The sequence below is a fragment of the Haemaphysalis longicornis genome, unplaced genomic scaffold (assembly GCF_048455015.1).
Source record: "Haemaphysalis longicornis isolate Haplotype H1 unplaced genomic scaffold, Haemaphysalis longicornis Haplotype H1 scaffold_10, whole genome shotgun sequence".
In the NCBI taxonomy this organism is placed as follows: Eukaryota; Metazoa; Arthropoda; class Arachnida; order Ixodida; family Ixodidae; genus Haemaphysalis; species Haemaphysalis longicornis.
Window position 1 is genome coordinate 93,438,041 of NW_027526204.1, and position 17,215 is coordinate 93,455,255.

Below are 17,215 nucleotides of genomic sequence, written 5' to 3' on the forward strand. Positions count from 1 at the left end.
GAAGAAAAAAGTTCGCTGTAGTGATGCAGCAATGCCAATAATTCGTTCCGTTCTTCTTCCGGTAGCGCCGGATTCAGGTAGAAAAGATGCGGAAGCTTGAAGGTATCTTCGGGTGCGCGTTCAAAGTCGTTGACCGTTATCACGTCACTTGCTTCTTGCTTCTCTTCGAGGAACGCAATTTCAGCTTCCTTGTTGAAAGCTGGTACTTCTGGGTAAAATTAGTGACAAAAATTTGGGATTGGTGTTGCCTAGGGCGCACAATGCCTCTTGCGGCAGACACACCGCGGTCGAGAAGCAATTAACCTTTGGTCACTCTCTACGATGTCGTCGACGTCAGGAGCAGCATCTTCACAGTAGAAGGTGATCATCAATCTTGAGCGAGGCGGCAAAGTGACGTGATCATCGGTGATCCGTACAGCCACATGGTGTTCGGGGTTCGGTTTGGGCGTCATGAAGTGATCAGACCAAAAGGTTACCGACTTGTTCTGTAGATCAATTACAGTGCCGTTATCCGTCAAAAAGTCTATTCCAAGAATTACGTCACGGGGGAAGTTGGGCAAAATGACGAACGCGGCAGGGTACGTGGTGCAGTCTATGGATTGCACGTGATGTGCACGTTCCACCTGGAGTCACGAGATAGCCTCCTGCTGTGCGTATGTGCGGACCGTCCCATCTGGTCGAAACGTTCTTCAGCTCAGACGAAAATGATCCGCTCATTACGGAGTAGTCCACTCCGGTGTCCGTGAGGGCACTACTTTAAAGCCGTCGATGGACAACTGGACGTCAGACGCTGGCTTGCTGGAATTACGGGTACGTCGAGGTGTCGTATCTCGGCTTGTAGGTGTTTTTGGTCGGAAACTGTGTGTCGTTGTCGTCGGCTTCTCACAAGCAGGCCCGGTGATGTCCAGTATGCGTCGCACTGTTGGGCTGTCATCGTGTTCCGGAGTCACGTCAGGGTTGGATCAGGTCGTCGGGCTGCGGGTACGGTGTGCGGTGCGTCCATTCGTCGTTGGAGGGTTTTCATGGTTCAGCCGTGGTGCAACTTTGCCTATAGAAGTTGCTGCTTTTAGTTCCCCCGTGTGGGCTAGCGGACCTTCCACGTGAGAAGTCAGCTGTGCCACGGCAGTTTGACGAGTGGTACGGATAGGGCGACAGCGAATGATTGAAGCAGGCTGGTGCTCGGTTGGTGTTGGACAGATATTCGTCGATCTCAGTAGGGCGCTGGCTGGGTCGGGGGCTTGGTGGGTCGACGGAGAATCAAGGGCAGCAACGGTGGATGTGGTCGGCCTCTCCGCAGTGGTAGCATGGAGGACAATTATCGGCGCCTGGTTTTAAGCTGCAAGGGGTCGGGCGGGTGACAGGGGATGGCGGTATGGCGGGACTTCTTGACGACGAGTTGGAGCAGGGGGGGGTGGACGAACAGCTGCGAAGAAGGTTATAGCTTGTGGTTTGCGGTGTACTTGAGATGGCGTAGGAGTCCCCAAAGCTATTTGAATTTCTTCCCGGATTATGTCTCTCAGAGAGGCGACTTGGGGTCGCTGCGTTGTTGGGAAGAGTTTCCGGAGTTCTTCCCTGACGACTGCGTGGATTGTCTCGCGTGGTGTATCGGAGCTATTATTCCCGGCTCCGCTCACCTCCAAAACCAGTGCTTTGACTGGGCGTTTGTACTGCCTCGCTCGGATTTCGGCCGTCTTGTCCATCGCTCCGACCTCAAACATAAATTCGGACACGATATTGCGGGGATTGCGAACAAGACACGCGAAGAGCTCTTGCTTTACCACTCGCATCACAAACCTTAGCCTCTTTTCCTCTATCATTTCTGGGTGCGAAAAAGTCGCTTCATCTTCTCGACAAAGATCATCACCCCTTCGTTGGGGTGCTGCATTCGAGTTTCAAGCAAAAGCGCAGCGCGTTTTTTTCTCACCACGGTAGTAGAGGTCTTCAGGAACTCGCTTTTGAATTGAGTCCATTTGGTCAATGAGCTCTCTCTCGTGATTCTCGAACCAAGTTCGAGCTGAATCTTTCAGGTAAAAGAAAATATGCCGGAATGTTTCTTCGTCGTCCCACCTGTTGAAGATCCGGACGCGCTCCAGTTTCTCCAACCATTCTTCTCGATCTTCAGCGAGAGCTCCTCGGAATGATGGCGGTGGACAATTGGTGACGCTGCATCTTGCACCATGATGGCGGTTGCAGTGGTTGCTCTTTTGGGTCTGTCTGGCAGGAGACCAAACTCGGGCGGGAGACCTTGCAGTCTGCGGCTGGCTCTAGCTGGACTAGGTTGGTGGCTTCCAGAGGTTTGGGAGCATAAAGCGTGCATACCCAGCACCTTCACCAAAAGTCACGTAGCCAAAGACGACGCAGTTGTCTTCAAGGAAAACAAGTTTATTGACTTGTGCTCGTCTAACCCAAAGAGTACAAGGTGGCGAAACAGCAGTCAACAAAGTGACGTGCACAGACTGGTGTCGGCGAATCGAATGCCGCTGCGTCTGCTCTGCGGTCTTGTATCTCTCGGCGCGAGGGCTTCTGGAACAGTCGAGTTGCATCCAGAACACTCTTCTCTATCAAAGGAGAAAACACGTGCGTCATAAAGAATTGAACTTGCACTTCACTTAGCCCACAGATAGCAAAGATAACATAGCCCGGCGCAGCTTTTCAGCAAAAACAAAACAAACCCAATACATGGTTCGGGCAATATCTTTGTCCCGAGTGCATTCTCTTTTGCACGGTGACATGCCGCTGTGATCCGTGAACGGTGATTACAGGCGCCGCTCCTGCCACCAGTGAGAGGGGAGCTTCTGACATCCCAGAATATATCTGCAAGTAATCAGTTGGGGAGATGTGGCTGCCGTGCAGCAATACTTTTTTATGCAGCACACACCCTTCCCACCAGCAAGCAGGCTGTTTATAAGCAATTAAAAAAACTTTATGCTGCAAGATTTGCCCCCTAGGTAAACACTACGTAGTTCACAGGAATTATTGCAAATAGATGCCTGGGTTATATGGTGAAGGGGGCCTGGATTATATGAAGTTAGGGTTGGAAATACACTACCATATTTCCCCTTTTCACAACATGGTGGTGTTGGTTACATCAGTTAAAACGCGGTGCTATTTTGTTACTCGTTCGTATAATTGCGGGTATGCCCCTTGGTCTGCAGCGTGTCAAATCTGTGTAGTATGGTTGCATGTGCGTAGCCTGTGCGCAGTTCGTGTTATTCTTGACAGCTGTCAGGTTAAACTGTGATGTTGTAATAATGGGGACAAAACGTTTTTATGTTGCTCCTTTCAGGGGCAGGGTTGTAATGATATGAACATTTACTTTTATTTTATATAAAGCGTACCCTTGTGTAGTTGGAAGCGTCACTAATCTCTAGTTCTTGAGCTTTTTGGGCTGTCCAGTTTAATAACGTAAACAAGTTTTTGTAAGTTATAGGTGCGGATGGTTCGGTACTGAATGTTGAATTCAAGCGATGTAAAATTTTCTTTGCTTACCAGAAACGATATATTATAAATAATGCGTGGCCCAGGAAATGAGCTCCTAAAGTTTCACTGCTTCAAAATTCGCCCTTTGACGCTGCAAACCTGCTGCAAAGCTTCTCCATAAGGTCATTACTAAGGCTCCTTAAACTGAAAATTGCATGAATGAAAATATTTTAATTCACATGTTGCCACTTCTAGAATGCTACAATGGGATTCCACGATTAGGGATAGGACGAGCCGATGTATGGCAGTAGATTCATATGGCTGCTGCGGCAGCTCTTCGCGGTTGCGTGGATCAACCTTTGGTGCCGTACTTAGACATTACACCTGCTATACGACAGAGACTCCGTGAACTGTGGCATCAGGAATGAAGCAAAAAATCGCGTAAACTACATACAATGAAACCACACTTAGGTAAGTACCTCATTGAGAAACAAAATAAATTTTTTGAAGTATCTATTTGCAGATTACGAATAGGCCACACTGACGCCACACACGCACACCTTTTGAATGGCACACTGCCACTACTTTGTGACAAGTATGGGAACGGCTCTTTCTGCTCCATGAGCTTTTTGAGTGCACATCCTGCAATTCTGCCAGAAAACAGTTCCCTAAAATCAACACATACACCATTCCACTGCACCCTTCTCTATTCTTGGGAGATGAACCAATGTTCACTTACAAATGCCTTCACATATCTTGCAGACATCAGTTTAAAACTCATCATACAGGGCTTGACCTCAGACCCCCAGATCCTTGAGGGACTTTCTGATGATTCGTTTGTGCCCCCAGGGAGCCCTAGTAGCACAAGACACTCTGAGGCCTCGGGCGCTCTGACGTGTCAATTATGGTTCTCTTTATCTGCCATTACGAGCATCTTCATGTTATACGGGCCCTCTACACCCATAAATACAAATTTTTAGACAACACCAGCATCATCTCATACACATTTCAAGCGGACACACATTGAAGGCCCGCCTACTAGTTTTGGCACTCTTTGGATGTGATACCATTGTGCCAATAAACACAAAGCTACTACTACTAACCCTTCTTTTTCACGCAAATTATATATGGCGGCAGGATGGAAGACACATTCGATGGTTGATGGAGAATCGATCTAGTTACACAGATTTCATCTATATACAAATCGCCGTACAGTTTCAGCCAGGCTGCGTGCTGTCCCAGTTTCAGTCAGGTTGCGTGCTGCCGACTCCATCGTCGTCATTAAGTCTTGGGTCAACATAGTGCTGCGCGAAACTTAGCCTTTTTGTCAATCTCGTTACATAGCCACGGGGTAGAAAGCGACCACCTGGCGGAAGTTGCAACAGAGGCAGGCGTGCGAAGAGGTAAGGCGAGGGGATTACCACGAACAATGGATGAGCCCGCCGCCACAGATGATAGTAGGTGGTTCGTTATGGCTCGTCCAGAGACAGTAACATCGTCACGGCAGTGGCCAGGCGTCGAAGGTAGCTGGAACCATAGAATGAAAGTGCTGGGGACTAGGCATCTTGCCTTTAACGTCTCTTATTCTCTGGTCACTGCTTAGCTTGATGGTATAGTCACGGGTATAGGACATGTGGCAAGGGACGCGGTCGAGTTGTGGTCGCGGCAGTGCTGGGGCTGTGCGACACGGCTTGCGCACCCTCGACGGCTGCGCCTCGTCCGAAAAAATCCCGGGCCATCTCCACTAGCGTGAAACCTGGGGAGCGGCGAAGTATGCAGTGTATCAGTGCATTCCCAGATTACCTGTCACTTGCCGCATGGCGCGCGCTGATTGAGCGCCGAAGAATCGCCGGTGGGAGAAGCAAATGCAAGCTTCCTGAAGTAGTGGCGCCCTCTGCTGTAATGAACCGAGTTTAGGCAATTAAATGAGACAGATAGGCCGTAAGGTGTCTTCATGCTAAAGCCGCAGCATGCATTCTAGTGCGAGGCGTTGAGAAATGAGTGTCCGAGTGTTTTGTTTTAGTACGCGTTTTTTTCCATGGGGAGGAAACGTTCTAGCGCGATGCGCTGGAATACAAGTGTCCGGGAGTGTTCATTATTACGTTCTAGCGCGATGCTTTCAGTAGCGAATGTCCTGGTGTTTAGTACCGTGACTATATGAGACGACAGGATGCCCCGAGAGCCCGAGCCCCGGAGGTTCTACACCCCTAAAGGGTGTGCATCTGTGACTTGGATGCAGATTTTCCCGCACCCTCCACTAAAGCTGTTTAGTCGCGTCACGGCAGAACAGATGACTGAACCAGGACTGATGGTGAAAGTATGTATTGACAGAGGTTGTATTGACAAACTTGGGGAGGGGCGAAGCATATAGTTTGTACGTGTACTCAAAAATTGTATGTCTCTATTGCTACACAACGTGCGCTGATTGAGAGCCGGAGAAGTGCCGTTGGGAGAAGCAATCGCAAAAGAAATAATAAACCTCCAGATATGTATTGATAAACCTGGAGAAGGAAGAAGCATAGTGTATAAGTGCATGCAGAGATTGTAAGTCCCTCTTGCCACACGGGGCAGGCTGATTGGGCGCCGGGGAAGCGCCGGTGGGAGAGGCAATAGCAGGCTTTCTGAGGTAGTGGTGGCCTCTGTTGCGCTAAACCGAGGTTAAGCAATTAGAAGAGACAGACTGGCCGTAAGTAGCCTTCGTGCCACACTCCGCAGAATTCATTCTAGTGCGAGGCACTTGAAAACGAGTGTCCCAGTGCGTTTTTTAGTACGCGTTTATGTCCATGAAGAAAGCGAACTAGCGCTACGTTTTGGAGTACCAGTGTCCAGGAGTGTTCTTTTGGTACGCGTTACGTTTTAGCGCGAGGCTTTCGAAAACAGATGTCCCGGTGTTTTGTACCGTGCCTACGAGACGACAGGAGTCCCCGACAGCCCGAGCCCCGGGGGTGCTACGCCCTTAAAGGGTGTGCTGCTGTGACTGGGATCGGAATTTTCTCACCACCTGCAATAAAGGTGTTACGCCGCGTCACGGCAGGACAGACGGCCGAACCACGGCTGATGGTGAAAGTATGCATTGAGAGAGATGCGATCTATGTACAGACGACCATAGCCATTAAGCCGCGCTTTGTGCTGCCCACTGCTAGGTCATCGGTGGTGGGTTAACATACCATTACGTGACACTTAGTACTTTTATTTCCTCTCGTGATAACATTGAGCGTTTCTGCGCACTTGAAAGGTGAATTACTGTAAAAAGGGGACACAAGTTTTTAGGTGTAGGTTAATGAAAAACTTACCATTGTTCATTCGTTGCTCACATTAAATAACATAAATATAAATCCCTGAAAAAAATCAAATTCTTCAAATTCTCTCCCTCAGTTTTGTGTTGTGAACGAACAACTCAATTACTGGTATTTACAAGCTCGGTGGGGTCTCGATTGAACTATGGGAGTGCAGTGTATAGGGCAGCAACAAAAACAGCTCTACAGATGCTCGACCCAGGGCAGCACTTGGGGCTTCGGCTTTTGTATGGCGCTTTTCCTGCCAGCCCAGTCCAAAGCCTGTACGCCGAATGCGATAAATTGTGCCTAGCGCACCAGCAAGCTTGTGTTCCTTAGTTATACGCATCTATAATCTCGTCAATAGATAACTACCTCTCTAAACGTGTTCCTACTGGTGCATCCGCCTCCGAGCTGTTTTTAAATTGCCCATTTAATACCGTTCCCTCCTCAGAGTGTGAGAGAGGAGGAGGCTTTTCTTGATATCACTGTTAGAGACCTTCAAATCATCTTTCATTGTTTATATCGCATCATGACACCTTTTCCCTGTGTCGTACCACATGGCGTTTGCCCATTGTTATAAACAGGCTGTCCGAAACTGTGATTGCGCTGCACTTCCTATTTCTACAGGATAAATGCCCGCGTAAAGAGAATGTTTCTAAAACCATAAAAGTAAACAGCATTTACACAGCAGACGCATACGGCATTTTTGTTCTGGCACGCTACAGTGTTGAATATCACATTCCAAAGTCTATCATTTACATAGATTCCCTCAAATTAGTAGGCGTGTTATTTTCCAGAGTCTTTCAAAAACTACATCGTGGATATTGTTATGAGAACTATAGTGTCCGCATATTCCTGAAATCTGATTGTTTGTTTGGCTCCAGGTCACTGTGGGATAGCCGAGAATGAAATGACATATAAAAGTACCCCTGAGGCTTATAAGGAACCCAGGAGATATAACAGTATGCTACAATTACAAATAACTTCGCAGGAACACTGGAGTGATCATACAGACAACAAACTACACGCAATAAAACCACTTTCGGAATGACAAAGAACGGAATTCGCCCTACCGGCACACGGAGGTTGCTTAGCGAGGTTATGAGTAGGCCGCACTCACATAGCACTCACCGGCTGACTGGATTCATAGGACCCGTATGAAACAGGTGCGTAGAAGGCCTATATCGTCAATACAATGTATTCAACACAACAGGAGACCAAACACTTCAGAAAATGTTACCGACAACATTTTTGAGTATAGCCATCATGCTCCCTTCGAGACGTTCTCATGTTTTGTGTAAAGCTGATTTTCAGTTTTTTACATCTACTCATTCCACGTCATCCACGATCACAACCACGTGACCCTCTATTAAAGCTATCTTCGTTGCATTTTAGGTCATTTCACAATTACTGCTGCTGGTATATCTTAGAATTGACCGTTAAACCAGTCTCATTACCTTTTCTTGCACACGTTTCCTTTTTGGCCGTACGTCATCAGTTTTCTAGCAGTACTGAAGGGCGAAAAGTCAGAGCGTTTCCATCCTCTGGAAGAGGGGGAAGTCCAGTGAAGCTGGCAAGTCTTATTGGATTTACTATGTTGTGGCTTTGCTATAAGGGGCCAGATCTCTACTCCGCAGAGTAAGGACAAATGATTGTTCAGTCGATACAATGACGTTTTATTAGAGAGTGGCTACGCCAATCAGAGCGGAGGCTCTAGTGTGTCCCCCTGGGGGTCTTGGAGGAGCGCGTTGTATTGTACAATGGCAGGGAGGCGTAAATTCTGTGGGTGGTGAGGGGTAGACACTAACTGCAAAAAAGGCGTTTTCATCATGAGGAAGCAGATGTACGTACCTTGAAATCTGCGCATTGGTGACAGCACGTCTTTGTCCTTTTCAGCACTGCACGAATCTAGCTAGGCAGAGTATAGCTGCTAGGAGGGCTCAAGGAGTATGTGTACCGCTCAGGGCCTCCTTTATACATTGTCCCGTCTTGACCGGCCTTAATCAAGTGCGAAAGAATGGATACACATTTTCGTGTACTTGCGAAAGCAGTACTGTATTAGGATGTGACTCACACACAGGACAGCGTAAAGAAAACGTCCTCATAAACTACAAGCAGTACAGCAAATTGTTGAGTCCGCAATGGGGTGTAGGCTGTAATCATCACAACTGCAATGGGTGCCAAACACCCAAAACCAGAACATAACGTTGGTCGGTGTGCAATGATTCACTGGCGTCACTTACGCCATGTATTTAGCGATCTGCATGATGAACGGTTCGAAAGAAGGCAAACGAATGTTGGGGTTATATGCATGATGGGATAATTTACTAAGGACAGAGACAAAAAATTGCATCCTGTAAATGCTCCTTCGCAATGAGTTTCAGCACGTCAGTATAGAACTCGTATAATCGCGAGCAATTTGCTAGGAATTGTACAACTTGGGGCTGTACAGCGTGGAGTTCCGTTAAAGGGTGAGCTATGAGCTATGGGCTATGAGGAATGTCGTAATGGAGGAGTGCTGATAACTTTGCTGCGGATTAGTTTACTTCTTGTAACCCTTTAATTACGGCAAAATCGCAGTTATTTACTTTGCCACGTAAAAAACCTAAGCCATGGCAATGGAACCAACCTGCCAATTTCTTGCTCAGCGGGCTCGCCACAGTGGATCAGTGGCTAAACGTTGGGCTGCTAACCCGTAGCACGAACGTTCAAACCTAGCCACGGCGCCATTTTTCCGATGATGGCGAGAAACCAGAACACCCGCCTGTTGATGTCAGTGCACATTAAAGCTTCATGGTGGTTAAAATTAATCCTGAACCGTCCACTTTGCGTAAACTCTGGTATCTATGCGACTGCACTGAATGCATACAAAAACATCAAGCCAGATATTTTGCACATAGGTTTTGCAGTCAGCTTTATATTACAATAATGAACCTAAAATATGCAATTTTAGTAGCAGTGCTTTAGTGCAGAATGGTAAATGCTGAGGATTTCGCGAAGCCTTCTCTTTTGTTACACCTGTGTAAAGTACTAAATATTTTGGGATTATCTTCTTTAAATGTCACCCAGGTATCTTGCGTAAAAATGTTTTGCACGTCTTGGCCAGGTCTAAGGGAACGCTACAAATACTCCCTGTCAGTGCACATTTTGCTGTAACCAAACAATGCACACTATACAGTAACTACAATGCGTATGGTATTTGGTATACAGCAAAAGAAAGACGGATTAAGAATCAGGATTTTTGGGACAGAAACAATTTAACGAAACCAATAGACAGTCATGTGTTAAAATATCTCCATAGTCATTGGTTTTTAATAAAATTGACGTGAGATTTCAGCTTTTCGCGCTATGATGTCCGGTCTTAAATAGTAGTTGTGTTGGTGAGGTTATTTTTAAGTTCAATGGCATGGGGGAAAAGTAGTTGTTCATTGTGGATTTGGGACCATTTATTCGTGCAGGTGGGATTAGAATCAGCAATGCGACTGGTGTCTGTAAAATGTTTTGCCTTGATTGTGGGCGAAGAAAGAAAGTGTGCAGGAGGTTGGTATAAAGCGATTTGCATGGTTTGGCACTGATTTAATTAGGTAGCGAGATGTGCATGAAATGAAGTCTAGATGGGTAATGCGAATTCGATCGATTTGTTGGACGTCGCGTATTCTAACTTTGAGAGAAGATAAAATATCCTAAATTTTAACGTCAGGACATGTACATATTATATTTCTATGCAGGAAGCCAAGTGTTCACACTCGGAGATAGGCTACACATGCGGTGCAAATGGATATAGGTGGCTGAGGATTTCGCGAAGCCTTCTCTTTTGTTACACCTGTGTAAAGTACTAAATATTTTGGGATTATCTTCTTTAAATGTCACCCAGGTATCTTGCGTAAAAATGTTTTGCACGTCTTGGCCAGGTCTAAGGGAACGCTACAAATACTCCCTGTCAGTGCACATTTTGCTGTAACCAAACAATGCACACTATACAGTAACTACAATGCGTATGGTATTTGGTATACAGCAAAAGAAAGACGGATTAAGAATAGTCCAAGTTTCAATGTTGTGTGTTTGCAGGATGTTTATGGATATTAAAAATACATGAGAGGATAATCCTGCGCCCTGAGAGACACCTCATATTACATTAAGGGGAGTTACAGGCAATATTGGGTGCAATACCCTGCGAACGTTGTTTACTAAATAACCAATAATGGGGTTGATAATGCGACGCACCGAGGCTGTATAAGGTATTCGTTGACGCTCCATATGTAATCGATTTATGTGAAGGTTATCATTCATGCTTTATATTATAGGTTGTGGGTGGATTTTCAATGTTTGGTCACGCATCTGGAGTGCTTTCGGAAGCTGTTATGGTATTTCAGAAAGAAATTCATTGATTCAAAATTAGGCGCGACATGAGATGTAATGTGTATTAAGAAGTAATACTACTCAGCAAAATTGGATAAGAAATTGCTTAATTGCCTTGTCCTGTTTTGAACAATAAAACTATCCAGGCTACCTTTCAGACGTCTGGAACCTGGCCCATATCTATGAACTGCGGCAAGATAAGGCAAAACATCTTAATAACCACTGTAACTGTCTATACCAAATGTTTGGAAAATATTCGGTCACAACCACGCAAGCAGGTATTTTAAGATCATTTTTTAGTTTAGCGATTGCTTAAGGGTGAAATATTTTGGATACAGGTGGGGTGCAACGGTTACGGGGTTGTATTGCTTAGTGGTTTTATAGGTAAACGACCCAGACGAAAAGCAGCTATTGAAGGTGGTTACCGCGTCTTTAGTTTATTACGTTTGCATTGCATGTGCGAGAGACGACGTACCGGAATCTTTACCAACGCATATAATTCATCGTGTACCTTCTTGACGCAGCAGCGAAAGAGGCGCACAATCTGCTTGTGTCTATTGGAATCCCGTATTCCAGACAAGACGGAAGTACGGCCGCGAATGCGCTTGGATGGAAACTGCAGTTAACAGCTTGGCAGGACCCTCTTATGATACCCTTGCCTCTGCACGCGATTGACCCTCAGTGCAATTTCCAGTTTCCGCGAGGTCTGCAAAAGAAAACTGAGGGTGTCCTTCACCGACTACGCCTGAACGTTGCCTTCACTGGTAGTTTTCTTTTTAAGATAGGCTGGGCGGACTCGCCATTGTGCTCTGTGTGCTCTGTGAGAGACGACATACAGCATGTCTTGTGTTACTGCCCGAAGCATACAACTCAACGCGAAACAGCTAAAAGAACTCTAGTGCGACTGCTACGAGGACACTCTCTAGAGCTGCGTCACTTTCTTGGTCCGTGGCAAAATCACGCTGACGCGGCGCGAGGGACAAAGGCTCTCTTAACTTTTCTGTCTGACACGGGACTAACCGATGTTCTTTAAACTTGGGATCCTCAGATTTTTCTCCTAGTGCTGTAATTTTTTTCTACGTTCCGAACTGATTTTATTTTCTTCTCCCTCTTATTCATTGTTGGTGCGCACTTCTCCCCCTCTTCTTTTTTTTTTCACCTCGCTATGTTCACCCCCATCTGAAGCAGCAAGCCCCGCCGTTTGTGGGGCTAACCTCTTCAGTATTCATTAAAGTGTTCTCTCTCTCTCTCTTCTTCGTTGCGAAAGCTAAGCGATTATGCTGCTTGCTACTCCTCTGCCTCCCGACACACAACCGTGCACCCAGTATGCCCGCGAAACTCCACCTATTCTTACTTAGCTGCTTCACAAGTCGATCCGAAGACACGATGCGATGAACGCCACCGCGAGGTGCACTTTCCGGTGGGTTCCCTCCTTTCGCAACGGTATCAGACGCGTCGAGCGGGGCGAAAAACTGATGTCTCCCTAAACCTGGCCTTATAAGGCGCTTCGTCAAATCACCGACGTTACATATGAAATTTCTTCCGCCATCCCGTCAACCTCGTCCTCAACCGCTGGTACTGAACTCGTACACGTCACTTGCCAGAAACACACAGCCCACCTACCTTTTTTCAGATACCATAGCCAAGAACAGGAGCGGGTCACTACTTCCCCGGCGGGGAGAGGGTTATGCCACGAGCCACAGCTTTTCGGAAATAACATTACAGGACATAAAGGGAAACCTCTTTATTGCGAAGAGGAGAATTCCCCTGAAGGAGCACACGCCATATCTGTGTGGCAAATTCCCCAGTACCACCTCAGCAAACCGTTGAAAGAAATGCGTCGATACGGGTTTGGACTGCTGGTCTACCTAGACATCTGAGCGGTGATTCCCTGCTACAGCCACTACTTGTAAATTCTCAATAGATTACTTGAGCGTACAACTTGCAAATAGCCTGCCGTTCTCTGCTGCGTACTAGTATCATGCGGGAGCAGCGAAAAGGCAAGCGCTTGTGACGCTTTCCAGTGAAGCGTGTTTCCAATACACACTTTACTGCCCAGCTCGTCGAATGAGTAGTCTCGTGAGCAGGGGTGTGAACATTTAGAAAACTGATAAGTATGTTATTTTATTTTTACAAAAAGAGAGCGTTTTGTTATTTTTCACGCTTTCTAAAAATTTTTATTCAGTGAAAATAATGCTGCAACTCGCTTTACACCAAATATCAGGGAGGATGTCAGCGCTAGCGTTCAGTCGCCGTCCCGACCATCCTTTTTGTGGACTTGTCCAGCTTTCTTCACTGACATCACGACCAAGAGCACTTTGTTTCGTCATTAAGTAGCGCACAGCCAATGCGTTCTTGAGAGAGCCCCAATGCACTCGGCATAGGTGCACTTAGGCATGTTTGACAGGGGTATTAGTCGTGTATGAGCGGAGCGAAGGTTGTAGAAAAAATAATTTTCTCGAGAATTTTGTAGTTGAATGCACCGCGGGACACCCAAGTGATAATTGTGCCGCGCTACTTGGTAATTGCTGTGATTGGCGGTTCACTAAAGGCGTCTTTTCGATTAAGGAGATTGTAGCGTTAATCTGAGCTCACGATGGGTTTTAATCTTGTCAGTTGGTGTTTACTGTGCGATTTTGATATGATACGGGAAAACTGTCCAAAATAAACCAACGTTTCCGTTACTAGCTTTCCAAATTTCCTGTTTTGTAAGAATTATGAACATTTGCCTGTGACCTTATGTAAATGCGGAGCAAATAATTCTCTCTAAACTCGAGTACGGTTATTTGGTTTGTCATCGTGTCTTGATGCTAGTGTTATCGTCGTTCGTAGGGTAGGTTATAGCTTGTTATAGGTTAAAATCTAGTCAGATAAAGAATGCTTGGAGTTGTTGGATGGGGATATACTGCAGATTTGAGAGTAAACGCTAGTTTGTTTGAATGAAATGATAATTGCTGAAAAAAATACGGGCTTCTGAGAAGGTCTCTCTAATCTTGGTAAATAAAATTATAGAGGAGGTTCCAAAAGAAAGGGTCGCAGTCAGCGGACGGCAAAGATACCAACGATCCTTTTTGGGGCGTAATTCGAGTCACGCAACCTGGTTTGTTTAATGTGTCGTCATGAATAGGAAGGGAAGGTGATATGGTTTTTGTTAGCCATGAGGACACCTCTGCCGCGACGGCTAGAGTGACTAGCACACACAAACCTTACCAAGTGGATCTCACTGGTGTGGCGGCTGCTCCAGGCTAACGCTTTTCCCAACCTCGTGGCATAGAGCCAGCCACTGCTACCCAGTCCGGTATATATTTTAATGCAAACTTAATGGAGGCAGGGCGGGTCTGCGACACAGTTTGGTCGTGGCTGCCTAAAAATAAGAGTGAAGGCACATAGATTCTTGTGTATTAGAAATCAGAGCCAAGGAGCAGTGACAGACCACGCTGCTCAGTTCTGACCCGTACGTGCAAGTCCAACTTGTCCGAATGGGTGAAGTCGCCCTCATGGTCCACGGACTTTTGGCCGCCGACTAAAGGGGGAAATATCCCCAAGAGGATCTCTTGACTCGTTCTCCCGTGACATCATTCTGAGAAAAACAGTTTTTTTACTACTACTACTACTGCCTAATGACTTATTGAATAAACAGGATTTCGATCCTGCTTATGGCAACGCCTGTGTGCTGAATGATACGTCTGCAATCGAGGATGCGTTGACCGGTGTTAAATTGGGCGAGTTAAGCAATGACAGGACGTGCTTTGTTTTGCGGTGAAGGATCCGATTCAGCGGATGTGTTCAATTGCACCGGGGTGAAGTGCTACTTTTACCTTGCCGGCAAGAAATATCCTTTCTACTGCGCCTTCCCATGCTTTTTTGTTTATGCTATGGGTGATCTCATTTAGTAGAATAGCTGCTCGAACCAGGAAGCTTCCTAAGATCGAAATAAAGTAGATAGGCGTTTGCGGTTTATTTAAACTGCTTCAAAAGTGTCGAAGTGGCGCAATGGGATACCTGAGAAATTTTCTTAGGTGCTCGATGAGCATTCGCTTATCATCGTCTACTGAAACCCACTGTGTAATGTTGGCTTTCCTGTAGTCGTTTCGTTTGGCCAGGCTCCAGACACCATTAGCTAAGCATAGAAAGCTGCGCTCTAATAGAAATTTTGTGTGCAAAAGGCCTTCGGCAAGATGCACGGTAGAGAATGCATATACCCTTTTTCTCACGACTAATGTTTTGCAGGCCGTACATTTTTTCAAAGGTCTGTTTGGCCGAAGCATACCCAACCAGATGGTATTGTAATCAATCAATTGCATTTGTTCCGGACCGAGCATACCATTGTAGTATTACGCCCGGTCAGCGTCACTTTTGTAAAGGGAAAAATGTAGAAATGTTTTGGGTGGAAAGTGTTGTTTATGCACTCCCATGTTAGGAGAGGGTAGGGTTCGTACAGCAGCCAGACTATATTGTGTAAGTGTGCAGCCTAAATAACATAATCCTGGGATTTTTAATACAAGCATTACGATTGTTTCAATGTAAGCATGTCTGTAATTAAGCATTTCTGAAAGAGTAACGATTTCGAAGGAAAGGCATTATACAATAAGCGGAAACATACTGCACCCGCGATGGGTGTGCGCTCGAGGCAGGTAGCCAGGCCTGCTAGCCAGCTTCACCACAATAGATTGTCGTTCTTTGTTGCTGCATAACATTTATATTTACAGGGTTTTCCATATTCAGTGTGGTCGACTTCACAAGTACTTGGAAGTCATTAAGGTGATAAGCAGCACAATGCACTGTGTTCATTTTCGGCAGAAATTGCACAACACAGGCTGCCGAGTTCTCAAGCACACTAACGCCTCCTCTACCGGTGCATGTATAGTTAATGCTCACCGATATTTCCTGCTCACCGTGAGCTGGCACATTGCACAGAAAAAGCTTTATAAGTGTTCATTTTGTAGTGCGTCCATAACAAAAAAAAATTTGCAACAAGAAAAGCAGCCGTCTTTTTGTATTAAGGGGGATGTTTCATGTGTTGGACATTTCAAATGCTTTTGTATTTGTAATCGCGGAAGTGGTTTCGACTAAAATTTAGTGTGTATGCGGCAGGTCTGCCTGCACTGTTAGGTAAAGTGCCTTGATCTCATTTTCAAAGACAATAAGTACTGCACTGGTTTTGTTGCAGTGGGAATGCTCCAACACAACAGACGACAGTGTCTTCACAACTTATTATGGAAAAACGTTTGTCGCCGAAAATCGAAAGTCATTGAAAGAACTGGTAAGTGAAAGGTACTTAAAGCTTCCTTTGACAAAGTGTAATGAGTTGTTTGAAACATCTGGAGGATTTCTATGTAAGCACTAAAGGACATTAGGTTTGAAATTGTTTATTTAGATATGCTGTAGTGAGTTATCACTGTGATAGTAGTACTGATCGTCAGATACATATATATCCTCGCCTTGCTCGTACATGTCTGGCGGGCCGAAATTGTTTTGTCTGCAGGCGCCACAGCACGTGCTAGAACTGGCGGCAATGGACATCGGGAACTCCAAATCCCGCAAGCACACCACCATAGCTGCCAACCTTAGACAAATCTCGCTCCCGCCGGCGCTGCGTAAATTGCTCTAAATAACGGCGGCTACCCGTCTCATCCACTTTTAAGACAATTTTTTTCCACCCACGCCTTAAGGGATTTCGTCCTAACCTTGCGGCACACGAAAGGCTGTACTTGCTGCGACGAATGCTCAATTCGAGGTGCACCACGCGGGCAAGCATATTGATCGCATTTGATCTAAGGCCTTTGTCAAAGTGTCTGACCAAGCTGTCATCGAGGTTCTTTAAGAAGCGTACCCGGGGATGACTTCTAAACTCTGTTCCTTGTTTTCTGGGCGACTGCACCATCGAGGTTAGTTTCAGCCGTCGTGACGCGATTTTCTCCAACCGAATGGGAGTACCACAAAAAAGTCTTTATTGCACCCCTCAGATTTAAAGTAGTCATGACCCGACTAGCTGCGCGCCTAGCCGAAGTCGATGGAGTTCCCTTAACGACCTTCACCGACGTCACACTCTTGGCTGAAGCGGAGAGAGCACTGCTGCACAAACCGCGCCGCCTGTCGGCTTCAGGCGGCACCGACGATGTTGGAACAGCAACTATCCACAACAAGGATGCAACAAC